This window comes from Lithobates pipiens, unplaced genomic scaffold (genome assembly GCF_037356315.1).
Source record: "Lithobates pipiens isolate NorthernLeopardFrog02 unplaced genomic scaffold, aLitPip1_a1.2 Scaffold_22, whole genome shotgun sequence".
In the NCBI taxonomy this organism is placed as follows: Eukaryota; Metazoa; Chordata; class Amphibia; order Anura; family Ranidae; genus Lithobates; species Lithobates pipiens.
This window is the reverse complement of record NW_027507784.1, coordinates 185,787,760-185,807,005: the sequence shown is the minus strand read 5'-3', so window position 1 is coordinate 185,807,005 and position 19,246 is coordinate 185,787,760. Positions and strand designations below refer to the sequence as shown.

Here is a 19,246-nt window from a genome sequence, read left to right as displayed (position 1 = left end):
TCCTTCTGCTGTCTATCAAATCCAATGATGTGGGGGCAAGTCCGGCATTCATGTCTATGGACGCAAATGCTGGACTCGGGAGCTCACCCACAAGGTAACCCCCCCGGGAGAGCGCTTCTCCTAGGTGGTTATCTGATAAGGGGAGGAGCTGCAAGAGCTGCCGAGAGACCCCAGTAGAGGATGTTCAGGGCCACACTGTGCAAAACAAGCTGCACAGTGGATGCAAGTATGATATTTTTGTGATTTAAAAAAAAATAAAAACGAGCCTTTACAATCACTTTAAGATCATGTACAAGCCAAAAATAAATTGAACAGTGTGTAGACCTGATCTGAGTTGGTCATTTTTATATATACACTGTTCTCTGCGCAGATCTGGGTGTGGCAAATGGGGAAATGCCGGCAATAAGGTAATAAGGTAATGTAATTAGACAATAATAAGGTTATAGTAATGACTAGAATTTATAGGTTAAAGGAGTATCCTAACAAGGAACTATTTAAACAACCTAAATGGGATATTTCTTCCCTCGAGATTTATGTCAGTAATCTTATGATACCGCGTGGCCTATGAGAACGAGTCATTCCAGCACAACACCTGCATGCATAGAAATTTATGAATGAATGGAAGAAACTATGTATTGATCATGGTTTAGCAGTTATGAAACTTATTAATCAAGGAAGACAGCCTAGACAACCGGTAGAATTGAAAACCCAGATTGAGGAGAGCACCAAAATTTGAGCCACAAAAGTATAACCCCAAATTTGGCAGGCACAATGAACTACTGAAAGGAGATTGATAAATTTCAGAGAAACCTCCGGGTGACAAAGTATCCCAGGTTCAGCGTGATTTGGACAATTGGGCACCCAGAGAGATTTTTGACCCAACTGCTAACCGGGGACATGGTGGTTCAAGAAAACATTGCTATCTATCACATTCCTCCATGGGGGGGGCCCATACTTCAGAGTGATGGAGAGGAATCTCAATCTGTTTTTTTTTTAAGACACCCCCATTACGGGGAATATTGAAGCCACCCACAGTAAACAAGGGACTAAACAGTCGAAACAGAAAAAGGTGGAGGAGGAGAGTCAGTGATAAAAGAATTGAATAAGACAGTCACCAGGAATCAGAGAAGAAAGACATTTCAGAGGCAGCAACAGGGCCCTTGGAGGGTGGCACAGGCACCACAGAGATTATTAACCTCTCTGTGTTTAATCTTCAGGACAGACATATACGGTTGCTTTGCCGTGGGCTGTCCTTTTCACCATTCAGCCAGATTAATCATTTTGAGGTTTCTAAGGACATTACCCTAGGTTTACCTTAGACTTGTTCACCCGGATGGATCTAGTCTCCCTGGTGAGGTGCCATCCCCGGGATGCCAGACAACAATAAGCCCTGGATGACCTCTTCTCTTTTGATAGAGGACTCTTCTAGTGACATGCAGAACCACAGAACCATAGAAGAGACAAGCTCATCTCATCTTAATATTAGATCTACCAAAATGCCTCAGTTGAGGAACAACCGGTGGATTGGGATTTTTCTTGATCTCATCTAAGAGGATCTTAAGACGGTCAGTTGGGATAGAATTACAAGTGATAACCTCCTCCCTGATGAACGGTTAGCACTTAAAGAACTTGACGAGGCCCCTAATCTAATCATCAAGTTCAGTGGTAAAATAGGCAATGTGGTCCTCCTATTTGAACAATTTTATGAGGAGTATATCCTGAGACAATTAGGTGACCACTCGACGTATCTTAAACTTAAATCGAATCCGTTTCCCCCTTGTGGTCAGTTCCCTAAATTTTAAACTTCAGCTGACCTTTGAAGCACATATACTAACCAAGAAGTAGGGATGCACTGAAATTTCAGCCGCCGAAACATATCGGCCGAAAGGGAAATCACACCGATAACAGCGCCGAAAATGGGACGGGTCCCTGCCTCTGGTGCCGCCCAGTATGGGTGTGACGTTCTGGAGTGTTCCCGTCCAGCCCCACTCCATTCTTCTCCTCCCCTCCCTCCCTGACGAGGCGGCTGAAAGCAAAATAGTGCTCTATCTATGGAGGAAAGCTGTCAGCACACCGCATTAAGGAGCAGCTTATCGGTATGATCAGCGAGAGGAGCATTATCAGTGTGCAGGACTTGTTGATTGACATGCTGTTAGAAACAGTGAGCCCACTCTCTTCACCGAGCGGGCTCACTGTTTCTAACAGCATGTCAATCAACAAATCCTGCACGCTTAACCCCCACGGTGCTGCACACTGATAATGCTCCTCCCGCTGATCATACCGACAAGATGTTCCTTAATGCAGTGTGCTGACGGCTTTGCTCCATAGATAGAGCACTGTTCTTGGCTTTGCCTTGCTAACACTGCCCTGCCCTGATCCTGTCTGACACACCAAGGCAGGCTGCATGATGGGCACTGGTAGGTGTCACAGATCAGCTGCGGAGCTGATCTGTGTCTCACCTTTACTGCAGTGGGTCGGCTGGCATCTGTTGTCCACTGTCAGGTGTTCAGCTCTGTGCACTCTGCAGCTATGGGAGTCGACGCCCTTCACCTGTTGCCTGATATATGTTTCCTTCCTGCTACTTCCTGTCCAGCCCCTCTTGTGCTTCTCTATTTAAATCCCTTCCTAACTTGCTACCATTGCTTGAGCAACGTTTGTTTCTGAAGCTCCCCCGTGTAACCTGTTTAACCTGACTTCCCGTGAACTGATCTTCTGTGTACCGACCCGGCTTGTTCTGATTACGTTGTCTGTAGCCTACCCTGACCTTGGCTCACTACCTGGCTTTCCTTGCTTCATCCATCTATCCTTGTCTACAGTGTCTTCTGGTACTTCCCTAGCGAGCAGGGTGAACCCATGGGTCGTGACCTGGGGTCAGCACGCAGCTAAGTCCAAACCTTTGTGAGAGGGTCCCTGGCGGAACACCGGCAGACTCTTAGATTCCACGCCCTGGGGGATCCCGTGTCACCTGCCCGCCAGTGGGTTTGCTGTAAGTAGTACCGTGACAGTAGGCTGCTGGGCACTGGTGAGGCACAGGCCGGCCGCCAATGCTGGGCACTGGCAGGCTGCATTTAAAGGAACCTGGTGAGGCTGCATTGATCTCCTGTACCACGTCCGCAGTCTCTGACCATCTCCTGTACCACGTCCGCAGTCTCTGACCATCTCCTGTACCACGTCCGCAGTCTCTGACCATCTCCTGTACCACGTCCGCAGTCTCTGACCATCTCCTGTACCACGTCCGCAGTCTCTGATCATCTCCTGTACCACGTCCGCAGTCTCTGACCATCTCCTGTACCACGTCCGCAGTCTCTGACCATCTCCTGTACCACGTCCGCAGTCTCTGACCATCTCCTGTACCACGTCCGCAGTCTCTGATCATCTCCTGTACCATGTCCGCAGTCTCTGATCATCTCCTGTACCGCGTCTGCAGTCTCTGACCATCTCCTGTATAAAAATATTTTTTTTAAACAGTCATTTTCGGTATCGGTTTTTTTCGGCCTAGTGTATTTTTCATTTTTGGTATCGGTTTCGGCATCAATAAACCCATTTGGTGCACCCCTACCAAGAAGGAACTAATTTATCTTATGGTTATGGAATACAACATACACATCATATACATAATCCCCAAGGTCCATAAAAATCTAACCAAGCCTCCTGGGAGGCCCATAATTTCAGCTATCAAGGGCCCTCTTGAGCGGACGGGTAAATTCCTGGACACCCTGATTAAGGAAATGGTAAGGGATTTGCCATCCTAGAGATGTTCTCTCCAGGATTGCTGAAGTGGAGGTGCAGGATGGGGCAATACTGGTCAGTATTGATTTAGAGTCCCTCTACATCTCTATCATCCATCAATGGTGGATGGCTGTGGTGGCCCACTCACTGGAGGAGAAATACCCTAATATGGGTTCACAAAATGAGTTTATTCTAGAACTCCTTGACTTTGCCCTTACCCACAACAGCTTCCAGCTTTCTGGAGCCAACTACCAGCAGATAAGGGGGACCTCCATGGGGGCACCATGGAAACCCGCATACGCCTGTCTCCATCTAAGATGGTGGGAGGAAAACCTTATGTACCATTTGCCGATGTACCTCTTCCACGTACGTCTGTGGCTGAGGTACATAGACAATGTCTTTGTCATCTGGGATGGGACTGTTGATGACCTACAGAACTTTATTTCTGATTTGAATACCGACAGCAGGAATATTAAACTTACTTATACCTGGGATTTCAAAAAAACTCATCTTTCTTGATTTGTCCATTTCTGCCTGTAATGGCAGACTTAAAGCAAAAACTTTCAGAAAGGAGACAGCTGCAAATACACTCTAGGTGGCCACAAGTCACCATCCATCATCACTCATCAAGAGCATTCTGACGAGTCGGTTTCTCCGCAGCCACAGGAATTGTTCGGCAGATGTTGAATATCAATCTGAAACGGAAGACCTCCATCAGAGATTCAGGAACAGGGGTTATTCGCATAAAACCATTAGGCATGCAGCAAACAAAGCTTCTTCCTCAAAACTGGAGGATCTCATCAGGACCCAGTCCATTACATCTTCTTCCCCTCATTCATCTCCGGTCCACATCATTACTCGCTATGGATCCCAAGCATTGGCTTTCCTCCCAATCCTTGCCAAGCATTGGCATATTTTAAATGATCCAATGATTTGTCGCAAATTGTGAGCCCTCAACCATTACTTGTATCAAGTAGAGCCAGAAATCTCAGGGATAGCCTGGTGAATCCGTGCGCATTCCAGCTAGCAATTGGTTAACAGGCATATCGCAACCGACCAGCATGTTTTCGTGCAGTCACTGTCACATCTGCCGGTTTGTGGAGAGCACAATTTCACCGATGCGGACAGGCAAAAGGTTTATTCCATCTGTTTATTTACTGTAGTACTGCACGGGTCCTTTATATACTTGAATGTCCCTGCAAAAAATTATACGTTGGAAAAAGGAAGCGCTGATTGCGTGTCTGCATCGTGGAACATTTAAGTAGCATCAGGAATCCTAAGCCAGCTCCAATAGCCCATTTTGATACCTTTCATAATTTTTCTCCTGATGGTCTCAAGGTAAAAGGTTTTTGCCCTGACCCTTTCCATCCGCAGGGGTGACTTTCATGCAGGAAAAAAAATAGTGGATTTTTCGGCTGCAGATGATGATTCTTAAGGGGCTTAACACTGAGCTTATTAAAGGTATTCTTAGACTTTACATAGTAACTAGCTCGGATCGTTAAGAAGATAAGTAAAATCTTGTGGGTTGGAGTTCCCCTCTATCTCCTTCCCCTTTAAATGTAAATGTGAATTTTCTCTGTACTTTGTTCTGGTGTATCCTGCTGTGGATCTTTGCTTTTATGCCTGTCTGGATGGAATGCCCAGTTGGATTAAAAATGAAAGATTGTGCTCTCATGTGAGATCTGCATAATATATCCAAAATTCATTACACTCACGTATTATTATTTCATCTATTTGTTAAATCATGATGTGGCACCTTAATACCATGACGGGAAAAATTGAAAGGGGAAGTGACTCCGCTATCCATTATAAGCGCCGATATGAATTCCCACTGTGTCCTAAAGAAGCTCATGTGACCCGGTGAGCGAAATGCATTAACTTCATAATGTCATGTGACCGGGCTTTGCAGTTCATTCTAATGGCTTGTTTCTCTGCCGCTCCATGTGGATCTGACAGTGTCTATGAAGATTTCATGCAAAGCATCAGTGCTTTGGCGCTGACATCCGTAGCCACACTGGAGACTATGGAAGTGGAGATGCACAGTTACTATGGAACAGCTGGTCTGGCGGAGATCAAAATTTAGGGGAACACTGGGTGAGACTGCACATGGGACATAGTTCCCGAAGTTATCAATGCTAAGCTGACCAAAATTGCACACATGTACAAGATCAGCAGGTGCATGCTGGGTGGCCAGCATGCACGGAATCCAGGAAGGAGGACACTGTGGTATCAGATGCCCACAATGGAGATGACCGCGCAGTGCAGAAACTTCACAATCTAAAAACAATGCTGCACAGATAGAAAACTGGGCATAGTTTACAGCATACCTTTGTAACATTGCACAAGGAATGAGTATTCTAGGGGTATTTTTATCTTAAATGTTGTATTTCAGCCCGGAACTCGACTTCAAGTGGTTAAGCAGAACAAAAAGGAAAAAATAAGTGAAGTACTTTGTTAAATTTTACATACTTTAAACAAAATGTTTATAGCTGGGATAACACATTCATTTAAAACTAGAGCTGGGTGATTTTCTCGCAAAAAAAAAATGCGGGCAGGAGTTTTTAGGTGAGGCCACGGATTCAGCGTAGTCCGTGGCATCTGGCCTCGTGGACTAAGCCGAAGCCACGGCCTCACATAAAAACTCCTGCCTGCAGCACTTCAGGTGGTGAAAAAAAAAAATTCTAAAAAAATAGATTTGCTGAAATTTTGAATCGATTTGACCTCTCAACTCGATTAAAAATTTAAATCGATTTTTTTTCCCCAGCCCTATTTAAAACCACTGAAACTAAATTCTGATTGGCTGGATTAAGTTACTGTTCTTTATACATTGCTGTCTGCTGTACAAAACCATCATTCTTCTTTTCGCAAACTGGTAGATATTTCAAATACCAGTAATTCTAGGTTTATTTGAAGTTGTTCAATGTTGGTTTGACAAATGCACAAGTGGTTTTCCCCTTTTTGATGATCACCATAGCCATTTAATTAAATATAATTTTGTGAACACCAATGTAGGCTTCATATCTCAGGGTCATCTACCTAGTAAAAATCCTAACTTTAATGCGTAATTCCATGTAAGCAGCTTAATACAATCAGGTATTTCTGAGGATCAGAATACTATCACATAAAATATAATATGCACTCCCATTAATCTGTTATAATAGAAAAACCACCTTGCTCAGGACAAACATCTCCAATGTTTTTTTTAATTTGACTTTTATTTAATTTCAAGTACTATATACTGTATGTAAACCGTTTTTATTGCTGCACTCTTTCAAATATAGAGAAAGCTAAAGGGCTTTAAATACAATACAGTTGTGCCTTAAAGAGGAACTGTAGTCTGCTCACTTAATTTGTAATAAAACATCTTTGCCATTCAAAAGCTTCCCTCCAACCACTTTGTATATTATTTTGTATACTGTAATTCTGTACTTGCCAAATATGCTGCAGGAATCTCGCTCCACTAAGTCTGGCTGCAACCATTTTAACTGTGGGCAGCTGAAGCTGCTGCCTGTTCACTTCCTGGATTTACACACACACACACCTCCAGCTCTGCAGCTCTCATTGGCCCTCTTATGACTCGTCCCCCTCCCTTCCTGGCAAACTCTCACAAGAGTGAGAGAGAGCTGTGCATGATGTCATAAGCCTAGGCTAATGACCAGACAAGAAACATTAAGTGGGCTGTGTAAGGTATTTACTGGCAGAAAAAAAATGTTTTACTATCCAAAGTTAAAAGAACAAAGGGCAGAAGATTTAATAGATGGAAATTTGAAAAAAAAAAAAATCACAGAAGTTTTGCGTTAGTATTCTTCTGGACCTACATCCCACGTCTACACTTTTGTTTCAATATAGTGTATACATAGCACTAAGGATTATCAGTCTATCAAATAGGTCTATTATACATTGGTTACATTACTGTGGGTTATGTTGCAGTGATTTTGTTGCAGATATGTTAAATAAATCTATCATGGAAATAGACCTGCTTTTTCATAACCCTAAAGCATATATAATCTATGAAACAGGTCACTCTGCCATGTTCTTTTCTTGTTCGTTTCCTGTGGGCAGCGGATGGATCCATGGTGACAGGGGTATTCTCTCACTTTCCGCCCCCTTTACTCAGTATTGCATTTCTTTTTTTTTCTTTTTTTTTCAAATATAGTTTTTATTTAGTTCCAACAGAAGGGAGAAAGATTCCCCACATTACACATCAGGGTTACATCACATCCCGGTATGGGATCACTACTTTCATGAGAACACAATAAACATCAGGGTAACCCCATCTTTATACTTATAACAACATCTAGAGGCCCACTACGCCCAGGGACCCCCCGGGCGGTATCAATACACCTCAGCCGGGGGGAGCAAGGGCCCTCACTCCCATCCTTTTCCATTTTACAGGGGGGTTAAGGGGGAAAAGACAGTTAGAGAGGGAAGAGAAGGGGTGTGCGAGGGGGAGGAGGAAGGGGGGGCAGGAGACGCAATGGCAGCCAGAGAGCAGAGACTGAAATAGGTTGGCGAAAAGCTCTAAGTCTGCAAGAGACGTCGACCCTCATGTGAGAAGATGAAGAGATTCCAATTGTCCCAAATTCATTTAAACACTTCTTGTTTATTTTGTGATGTGAGGATCAGATCCTCCATCTACTTTATCTCTTTAACTTTCCTAAGCCATAGTGTGATAGATGGGGGAGAGCATTGTTTCCACAGGAGAGGTATACAAGACTTAGCTGCATTCAATAGGTGTCTTAGGATCGATTTTTTATATGTTTTAATGGGGATCGTAGAGAGGTGCAGAAGAAAAAACTCGGGCTCGTCTGGTATAGATAGTTCCGTAAATCTCTGCGCGATACAGCGTACTTCTCTCCAGAAGTCCCTCACCTTTGGACAGGACCAGAAAATATGTAACAAAGTGCCCTCCTCCTCCCCGCAGCGCCAGCACCGGTCAGAGGCGGAGGGGAAGCACCTATGTAGTCTAGAAGGTGTCAGATACCAGCGGGAGAGGAGCTTAAAGTTTGATTCTTGGATTTTAGTGCATTGTGAGGATTTAAGTGCCAGGGTAATAATACGCTGTCGTTGTGCAGGGGAAAATGTGCAATTTAGGCATTTTTCCCACTTGGACAAGCAGGGCAATTGCGTCTGGTTCGATGGTGTGTTCAGTAGGGAGTTGGGCAGCGCTAGTCCTCCGTGTTGCTTGGAAAGGATCAATTGTGAATGGCTAATTCTGGGTTTTTTATGGGCCCAGATAAAGCGGGTAATCAGGGCCTGTGCTCGCTTAAAGAATGAAGACGGGATATGCACTGGGAGGGCCTGAATGAGATAAGTGAATACTCATCTTAATGAGATTACACTTCCCGAACCAAGAGTGGAGATTAGTATGCAATTTCTCCAGTAAACTGCGTGTTTTGATCAGTAAAGGGGGGAAGTTCAGCTCAAATGTGCGTGAGATGTCCACCGGAATGTACGTGCTGAGATATTTTAGGGCTGAAGCCGTCCATTTAAGGTGATAATTAGATTTCATATCCAACAATGTTTGAGGGGGCAAAGCCACCCCCATGGCCTCAGATTTGGTAAAATGTATCTTTAAGTTGGAGAGACTGCCGTAGGTCTTAAACTCACAAAGAAGGTTCGGGAGGGAGATTCTGGGTTTCGATAAAGTGAACATCATGTCGTCAGCATAAGCCGATATTTTGCAGTGAATGTTACCCACTTGGAGGCCGATTAGATCAGGGTTCTGTCTTATCGTAGAGAGAAATGGTTCCAGAGAAAGGGCAAAAAGGAGGGGGGATAAGGGGCAGCCCTGCCTGGTTCCATTCCCAATAGTAAAGGGGGGTGAAAGCACCCCATTTACTTTCACTTGAGCAGATGGGAGCGAGTAGATACTACGCACCCATCCCATCATTCTGTCACCCAGGCCAATGTGGCGGAGAACTGAGAACATAAAGTTCCAATTCACCCGGTCAAAGGCCTTTTCGGCGTCTGTGCTCACAAAGACACAGGGAGTTTGGGTGGACTTCGCTACATGTAAGAGGTTAAGCACTTTAACAGTGTTGTCTCTTGCTTCTCTGGTGGGTATGAAGCCTACTTGATCAAGATGGATTAGAGATTGAAGGTGCCGCGCAAGTCTCGTCGCCAAAATCTTAGAGAAAAGTTTCAGATCCAGATTGAGAAGGGAAATGGGTCTGTAGCTCCCACACAGGCCCGGGTCTTTCCCCTCTTTATGAATCAAAGAAATGTGAGCTCTAAGGGTGTCTCTGGGAAACCTGCCCTCCGAGCCCAATGCATTAAACAACGTCACCAGACGTGGTCCAAGAGTAAGAAGGAGGACCTTGTAATATTGGGCCGTAAAGCCATCTGGGCCCGGAGATTTGCCCAGATTCATAGAACCTATTGCCCCCTGCACCTCCTCCAGGGCAATCGGCTCATCAAGAAGTTCTTTAGCCTCTGGGGGCAATGATGGCAGGTGGGAGTTTGTGATATAGGTATCTAGGTCTTCCTGTCTGGCATCTGTGTTAGGGAGGTTGAAGAGGTTGGAGTAAAATGCCCCGAAACCCTCCGCTATCTGAGAAGGTGTCGAGGCTCTATGCCCATTCTGGTCCACAATCTGAGGTATATATGATCTAGATTTTACGCCTTTAACCGAGTTGGCCAAGTTCTTCCCGCATTTATCCCCCGACTCATATGTTAATTTACGGGAAAATTGTAGGGCTGCTTTCGCTTTGTAATGTAGCAGATCTGTAATCTGTGTGCACAAAGTCTGTATTTCCGTGTCTAGGGAGCGTGAAGGAGCGTGTTTGTGTTTAGCCTCAAGAGCCGCTAGGTTCAAAAGCAGGGACGCGAGTTGTGCATTCCTTGCTTTTTTGATCCGTGCACCATGCTTAACAAAAATTCCCCGGATGACACACTTGTGAGCCTCCCATAACATCCCAGGGTCAACACCTTCTGTGTCGTTTTCTCGGAAATAATTGTCAAGCTCTTTAGTCACCTCTGTCAGGACATCTGGTGTTTGGAGGAGGCTCTCATTTAACCGCCAAAACACAGACCTGGGTGAAGGGTTAGCGGATAGAGTGTAGACAAGAGATATGGGTGCGTGATCTGACCACGTAATCAGCCCAATGGAGGAAGAGGTCACCAAGTGTAGTTGGTCATGTGGTATCATAAAAAGATCTATTCTGGAATACAGCTTGTGTGGGGGAGAATAGCATGTGTAATCCCGTTCCCCAGTATGTTGTAAATGCCAAATGTCAATTAATCGGGCCCTAAGTAGAGATTGTGCTATGCGTTACCTGGTCGCCACAGGGATCGAAGAGCTACCCGTGGAGGAGTCAATCAAGGGGGTCAATGGCACGTTAAAGTCTCCCCCCAGTATTAGTTGACCTTCCTTGAATCTCATCAGAGAATCCAGGGTCGCCTTAAGAAATTTGTCTTGATGGGCATTGAGGGCATACAGCGTCGCCAGTGTGAACTGGGTATCCCCAATCTGACCCTTAAGGAAGATGTATCGACCCCCAGAGTCAGCCAGTACGTCTTAAAAGCGCCATGGTAATCTGCTAGAGATAAGTATGGACACTCCTTTCGTTTTGGAGGTGGGGTTAGTGGAATGATAAGCCTGGGGGTAGAGTCTGGTCTGGAGGCGGGGGAGCTTATCGTCCTTGAAGTGAGTTTCTTGTATGAAGGCCACGTCTGCGTGGGACTTCCGAAGATCTCTCATGAGCATACGTCTCTTTTCTGGGGTGTTCAGTCCCCGCACATTAAGGGAGGTCACTGTGATCGAGTCTGCCATCGCGCCTCACGGGGATGTGGGGAGGTATACAAACTCAGGAAGAGTTTTAAGGGGAGGGCAGTATCCAGAAGCAAAGTAGATGGGGAAAGGTAGGAAGGGGATGGGAGAGGTATATGGTAAAGGGTAGTAGGTCCAGAGAAGAAGGGGGAAAGGTCAAATAGCCGGCACTAGAGTGTGCGGCAAAGGGGAGTACTAAACCAGCAGAAAACGGCTTATGCACTCGCCAGTAAACTACTGGAAGTTGAGCGCGTACCTATGTGGGTTGGTGGGCAGACAGAGCCGGAGAGCGAGCTCCCTAGTCCCGTCCCCCACCCCCGGCATATACAGCTGTCGTGTCATTTGCCGGTAAACAAAAGAAATAAAATAAAATAAATAAAAGGAACTAGCAACCAACCCAAATATACTAAAACCCCAGAGACAGTTGGAGGGAATTGTGCGCATCTGAGGGAGGAAACACAGAGCCAGGTATAACCAACACCACAATTCCCCCTATTCTGTAGCAACCGATGGCCCAGAAATAAACATATGGGGTGAACACATAAGGAAACACTATCCGACTTACAGATCCACGCACCTCCCGCCACCCTATATAACAAATCAAAAGTTAACAGATCCACTCCACCGCAGCAGCAAACGTCAGATGTTGGAAGATAGCAGCAAAAAAAAAAAAAAAAGGGGGGGGGGAATAGTGGGTCGCCTGTTGCCAGAGCGACCTCATCCGCCGTGGCGGTCCATATCCGGAGTGTTCACCATGCCAGCCGGTACGTGGGTAGGTAGCCAACCCCCACCCCCCTCCCCACCCGGCCGAGAGAGCACACATCCGGCTTCCATGTCAGGGAGGGGAGCGACCAAAAGCATCAAAATCGGGTAAACCAGTGAGGTACACTGAGTGGTAGAGGATTCATGCTCTGATCTCTCCCCAAAGTAGCAAGGAGGGAGAGGGGGGGGGACAGAGGATCGTCCGCCGCCGGGGCGACAACATCCGCTGTGGCGGTCCATATCCAGAGTATGCACCATGCCAGCCGGCATGTGGGTAGGTTGCCCATTCGGGCAGGCCCGTCGGGGGCAGAAGTAGACGGCACAATCCCGACATAAAAAAAAAAGGGGGGGGGAGGGGGGATTCCCCCAGAGGCTGCAACAAGTAAATTATGACAGGGGCACTGTGGGGGGGCAGCTGCTAACGTTAGGGTGTGCGGTTGTATGCAGAAACAGAGGGCAGCCAAACTACTCACGTGGGCCCTCTCTGGAGGCTGAGCGACGTCTTCGTCCAGCTCTCCGCTGCTGGTACTGTAGCGGGCCGCGGATCAAAAAAGCACCCGCTCTGCCGGTCTGACGAGGGAGGATCTGCAGCCAATCAGGGACTGGTATCGGGTCGGTGCCCAAGAGCTGGAAAAGGGCTGGCAGGTCGTGGGGGATTGCAGCGTGTAGGCGTCAGCATCTTTGCGGAAGGTTACAGATAGGGGGTATCCCCAGCGATAGGTAAACCCTCTCTGCTTTGCCATGTCCAGAAGGGGACGGAGTAAAGCCCTGCGTCTCAGAGTTTCTCTAGAGAGATCTGGGAGAAGTTTCACGTTCGGGCCGTCTACATCCACATTGCCGTGCTCCCACGCGCGTCGCAGGATGTTTTCCTTCTGAGAGTAGCGATGGATTCTGCAGACTACATCTCGGGGTCTGCCTGGGTCAGACGGCTTCGGACCCAGCGATCTATGGACTCTGTCCAACTCGCACTCCAGCTCCGGGTTTGCCGTCACAGTACGGAAGATCCTCTGCACCAAGGCTCCCAGATCCTCAGAGTCCGAGCTTTCCGGGATCCCACGGAGCCGCAGATTGTTTCGGCGGCTCCGGTCTTCCATGTCTTCAAGGTGGAGCTGGAGAGCTATGGCGGTATCCCGATGCTGCTCACTCGCCCGTTCCAGCAATGACACTCTGCTCTCCAACGAGGAAGCCGAGGCTTCCCCCCGAGGACACCCGCTCCGACAGAGTCGCGACCTCCCTCCTCACCCCCTGAATGTCTCTGCGATGGGTTTCCTCAAGGCGCAAAATCAGTGCCTCAATGTCAGACCTGGTAGGAAGGGCCTGGAGGAGAGTTCTAATATCGTGGTCCGCAGGACGGAGGTCGGGTGGAGGGCTGACGCCATCGTCTCTCTCTGTGTACTCCCCGGAGTACTTCGGGGGAGATCGCTTAAGGATGGAGAGTCAAGCCGCTCTGCGATCCGGTCGTCAGACGAGCGACACGTGCAGGGCCTCTGGGAGCCGCGGTCCAAGTGCCTGAGGAGGGGCTCTGTAATTGCTGAAAAAAACGGTGAATCTCGCCCGAATTTTTTACGACAGGGGCCCTCCGGGTCGTTGCTCTCGTTCTATGTTTCTTAGCAGGTAGCATACCGGTTTTCAGTCACGGAGATGCCAAGTAAGGGAGGCAAGGACCGGGATCTCAGTAAAGAACCTGCTTCACTCTGCCATGTCCAGGCCACGCCCCCTCCAGTATTGCATTTCTACTTCATGCTGACTTTGCTTTTTTCACATGACCCCAGCTGCTGGTCACTGTAAGCTGCTGCTTCTTTGCTGTAGAATTTTACGTTAGCGGCCAGTATTATAACGTACATTTTAACAGATGTCTTTAACCACTTTTTTACCAGGCACTTTTACCCCAGGCCAATTTTCAGCGCTCTCACACTTTTAATATTAATTACTCAGTCATGCAACCCTGTACCCAAACAACATTTTACTTTTTATTTTTTTTATTTTTATTTTTTAAACAGATTTCTTTTGTTGGTATTTATTAACCCCTGGAGTTTTTATTTTGCGGTATAAGTAAAAAAAGACCAAAAGTAAAAAAAAATTAAATAAATAAAAATGTTTCTTAGTTTCTATTATAACATTTTGCAAATAAGTAACTTTTCTTCATAAATTTAGACCAACATTTATACTGTTACATACACTGATAATCTGCACTGATGGCAGCTGTGACAGGCACACTGATAATCTGCACTTATGGCTGCTGTGACGAGTAGACTGATAGGCTGCACTGATGGCAACCGTGACAGGTACACTTTATTCCAAACAGGGTACTGTGGTAAACAGTAAAGAATGGGTCAAAACGGTAACTCACTGTTCCGGAATATCTCTTCCTCACACAGGATCAGGGTTGTGAGGCGAAGAAGCCGGAAACAACGGGTTAACAGTCTTTGTTTACACTTGCGATCGGCTGTGATTGGACACAGTGATCACGTGGTAAAGAGCTGCAGTCATTAGCTCTTTACCCTGATTGGTGATGCGCTGTGCCTGATGGGACACATCTCACCACTGGTCACCGCACTGCACAGCCCTGGGGTGCACACGAGCAGCAAGACCGGGAGGACATCATATGACGTCCACCTGGAAAGTCCTGCCTGGCCTATAGTACAATGATGGGAACTGGTTAAACTGTTTGTTTATATGGTGATTATGCTAAAGTATACCTAAAGCCCAAATTTTGGATAGGGTAGAGAAGGGTCACAAGTGCGGTCAGTATTTTTACAATCTGTGTCTCATTAGGGAGATTTCTCCTTACTTACTGTCCTATATACTCAACAGGAAGTTACCTTTCCAATATGAGGGAGTTTTCACATGAACATATGTCCCCATTGGAAGATGTCCATTCTATTCCCGACCTGGTGGCAAACCAATATTTTACCCTAATTTTCATTCTCAGTGATATTGGGGATTGTGACAATTAGAGAGGGTAAGTTTCCCTGACAGGGATACAGATGGCAATTAAAATAAGTGGACAGTGGTTCTAACCCCTTGCAATACAGAATCTAAAATCTTTAGTCATACTTTAAAGCAAACCTCTGATTTTCTCTAACTTCTATAGTCTGAGCTTACAGAGTGGTAATCATTCTCCCTGTCCCCTTGTGAAAGGGCTGAGCCATCCTCCAAGCACCAAGGTTTTGGAGAAATACTGAGCGATTTCTTTGCTCTTTGCAGCTAAGAAGTGAAGCTGTAGAACAAAAAAGGAGGTATTTATGTGCTGTTGGAGAGGGGAAATACAAGCCAACCTGTTGCTTTGTACTTAGTACGTCCTGCCATCTGTAGGATGGAGACGGTAGGGCAATGAGATAAGCATCTGAAAAGTAAGCATTTGCTTAAAACAAACATCAATCTGACCCCACTAGTGATTGGAAAAAAAAGAAGGGATTGTTCCTAAAATGAAAAATTTCAGAAAGGAAAATTCTACTAGTGTATACCCAGCTTTAAGTGGTTCTAAAGGCTCAAGGTTTTTTTTAACCTAAATTCATTCTATAAAAAACTTCTGTGTGCAGCGGCCCCCTAATACTTACCTGAACCCCATCTCGATCCAGCTATCTGCACAAGAGCCTCAGCTCTCCAGGGACTCTCCCTCATTGGCTGAGACAGCAGGGGGAGCCATTGGAGATGAGGCATGGCGTTGTGAATAGACACACAGAGCCGCGGCTCTGTAACGAGCCTGCTTGGGTGGCCCCATTGCAAGCTGCTTGTTCTGGGGGCACTCAAAAGGAGCGAGGGGCCAAGAGCGCCAGCGAGGGACCTGAAAAGGGGAGGATCCGGGCTGCTCAGTACAAAACCACTGCACAGAGCAGGTAAGTATGACATGTTTGTTATTTCTCCTCTTCTCAGGTCTCCCACTGGCGCTAAAAAGCCTAAAAAGGTAATTTAATACTGAAAGGAAATCATGGCACATTTTTTCTTATCTTACTATTTTAAAGTGGTATTAAACCCTAAACAAAAAATGTTATATATTGCAGCTTACCAATCATTGGATGTGGTGGCTGCATTCGTTTACTTTTCTTTTTCTTTCCCTCTGTTTTCCCCTGGTGATCTGGTCAGTACCACACCTGTATTAGTGAGACACAACAGTGAAGGAATGAGAATAGGAGGCACAGAAGGAGGCAGCATTATCAGTCTGGAGGGAGGGTAGTATTAAATGTATTAGCAGATTTAAGACCACTAACAAATTGAAGCCAAAGTTCTTCACCACCATCTCCCCCCGCAGCCACTTTAACACCAGGCCAATTCTGCCATTTCTCTCCTACATGTAAAAATCTGTATTTTTTTAGCTAGAAAAAGTATTTACAACCCTTCCCCCTCCAAACATTATGTTTTTTTTTTTTTTAGCAGAGACCCTAGGGAATAAAATGGTGGCGATTGCAATTTATGTCACACAGTATTTGTGCAGCAATATTTTGGGGAAATGCATTAATACGTTTTAATGCAAAAAAAAACACAATATAGTTACATAGTTAGTCAGGTTGAAAAAAGACACAAGTCCATCCAGTTCAACCACAAGAGATATATACTATATAACCCAATTATTTGTAAAGTATAAAAGATAATGTTAAATAGATGCCTAACACGTCATGCTTTAAAATTGGGCACACTTGGTGAATGGCACCAAACTACTGGTACTTTAAAATCTCCATGAGCGATGCTTCAAATTTTTTTACAGGTTTTTACATCAGTTTAGAGTTACAGAGGAGGTCTAGGGCTAGAATTATTGCTATAATTTTATGTTACTTATATATGCGTTCCCTTCAGTATGCGAGCATGCATGAGAGGTGCTTTAAAAAAAAAAAAAATGTATTACACAATGGCTTCAGAGGCAACAAATGATATCCTATATTCATACTAGAGCTGCACGATTCTGGCCAAAATGATAATCACAATTTTTTTACTTAGCATAAAAAGATCACAATCCTCACAGCGTAAAATCTTCCATATTATACAAAAAAATTGAGCTAACTTTACTGGTTAGTTATTTTTTTAATTCATTAAAAAGCGTAATTTTTTTCTAAAAAAATTGCATTTGAACGACTGCTGTGCAAATACAGTGTGAAATAAAAAATACCACCATTTTATTCTCTAGGGTCTCTACTAAAAAAAAAAAAAAAATATACATATACATATACATATACATATATATATATATATATATATATATATATATATATATATATATATATATATATAAAATTTACCTTATTATCTTATCCCCTTTTTCTTTTCCTTCTCTGTTCTTGCTATATGAATATTCAAACTACAATCCCTAGTCTTGCCACAAAGGAAATAAGTTCTATTGTGTTCTGCAAGATGTTATCACGCCTTATATGCCTATTTGTTTAACCATATCCATTGAGTTTGACAAATTCTATGTACCGTACGATCATAAGATACTTTACATGCAACACTGCTCGTTTCTGTTTGTTTATTACTTAATTATAGGTTTATTACATACTTTTCTTCAATAAAATAAGATTGAACTTAAAAAAAAATATGTTGAGTGGGGAAAAAAAAAAAAAAAGAATGAGGAGGAAGGTGCGTTATCAACCGCTAGGATCAAGACAATACAATTTATTCAAGTGGAAAGTAAACAAATGCATATATAAAACCATAAAAAGTTCCTAAATTTTCATAAAAGCTGGGTTACAAAATATACACATTTAAAAGTTTAAAAATTAGACATGCCCATGCAAGGGCAAATACTCAAAGTGGACTGACGCGTTTCGGGGGAATTTCCCTCTTCATTAGAGCCTTGCAAAAAAGGAGAACAATCTGTATAGTGCAGTAGACCAACATGAAAGGACCAGCTAGTTGGGAGGTATGTCACATGGTGAGTGATAGAGTTTACGCTCTAGACCTGTCCATATCCCAACGCTCTGCCGGTATGGTGTAGAGAGATGTGTATTTCTCTTTCTCTGTGGGTATAAAACTGAGGTACTCCCTGTAGGGGGAGGGGTTATATAGGGAGTTGAACTTCCTGTTTAGGGTGTGCCAGTGTCAATCACCTAAAGGTGGCCTATATAACCCATATAGTGACTACTATGGCTCTGTGTCCCATGATATACTTCAAAGAAAAGGATTTTACAGGTATCTTTTCGTTATCTTCACACTACAGTGCCTCCCCGCCAATCAGGAGGCAGGTCGGTGAGACCTGTTTCCCAATTGGCAAGCGGAGGAAGCATGAGGGGAGCGGGTACCTCCACCACTGCTGCTGCCCGAGTGTGGAGGAGAGGAGGAGAGTGGACGGAGACACAGAGGATGTAGGTCTTCAGGTAAGTGCTGTACCTCCCATGGGGGTGGGGGGGATCTAGAGCTGCGAGCCCTGAAAGGGGGGTGTGCAAGTACCAGCTGCGACCCCCGAGGGGGGGGGGGGGGTTGCAAGTGCCAGCAGCTTCAAGCCCCAAGCACAAATTGCTGCATATGATGGGCACAAGTGTCTGCATTTGATGGGCACAAGTGGCTGCATATGATGAGCACAAGTAGCTGCATTTAATTGGCACAATTGGCTGCATATGATGGGCAAAAGTGGCTGCATATGATGGGCACAAGTGGCTGCATATGATGGGCACAAGTGGCTGCATATGATGGGCACAAGTGGCTGCATATGATGGGGATCCAGTATTTTTCAGTTTGTTTGCGTCCCCCAAAACATTTTGAGCACCAGTCGCCACTGTTCAACTGCCTGTAAAAGCAATCCAGTGGCAAATTAGCATCTAGGATGGCTTTAACATTGCAGGGAATCGCCAGCTGAAAAAAAAGATATCTGGATGACCCCTGTAGCTATAGGCATCATCCAGATATTGCCACTTCAAGCCCACTACGTCATATGACTGCATGCGGGCAGGAAGTGGTTTGTCTCATCCATGTAAACTGATACATTCTGCTGAAGAGCTTGTGCTGTGAAAAACAACAGACTTGCTGGCTGTATAACCAGATGAAAATAGAAGA

At 45.2% G+C, this 19,246-nt stretch overlaps 1 protein-coding gene across 5 annotated transcripts in view; it reads right to left on the bottom strand.

Annotated features, from left to right (window-relative positions):
* HECW2 (HECT, C2 and WW domain containing E3 ubiquitin protein ligase 2) overlaps window positions 1-19,246 on the bottom strand; it is a 365,375-nt gene that overhangs the window by 267,987 nt on the left and 78,142 nt on the right. For all 5 annotated transcript variants that reach the window (XR_013261865.1, XM_077448729.1, XM_077448731.1 and 2 more), the window contains exon 2: window positions 16,272-16,356. The gene's annotated coding sequence lies outside the window, so the exon portion shown is untranslated. The remainder of the gene's footprint in view (window positions 1-16,271; window positions 16,357-19,246) is intronic.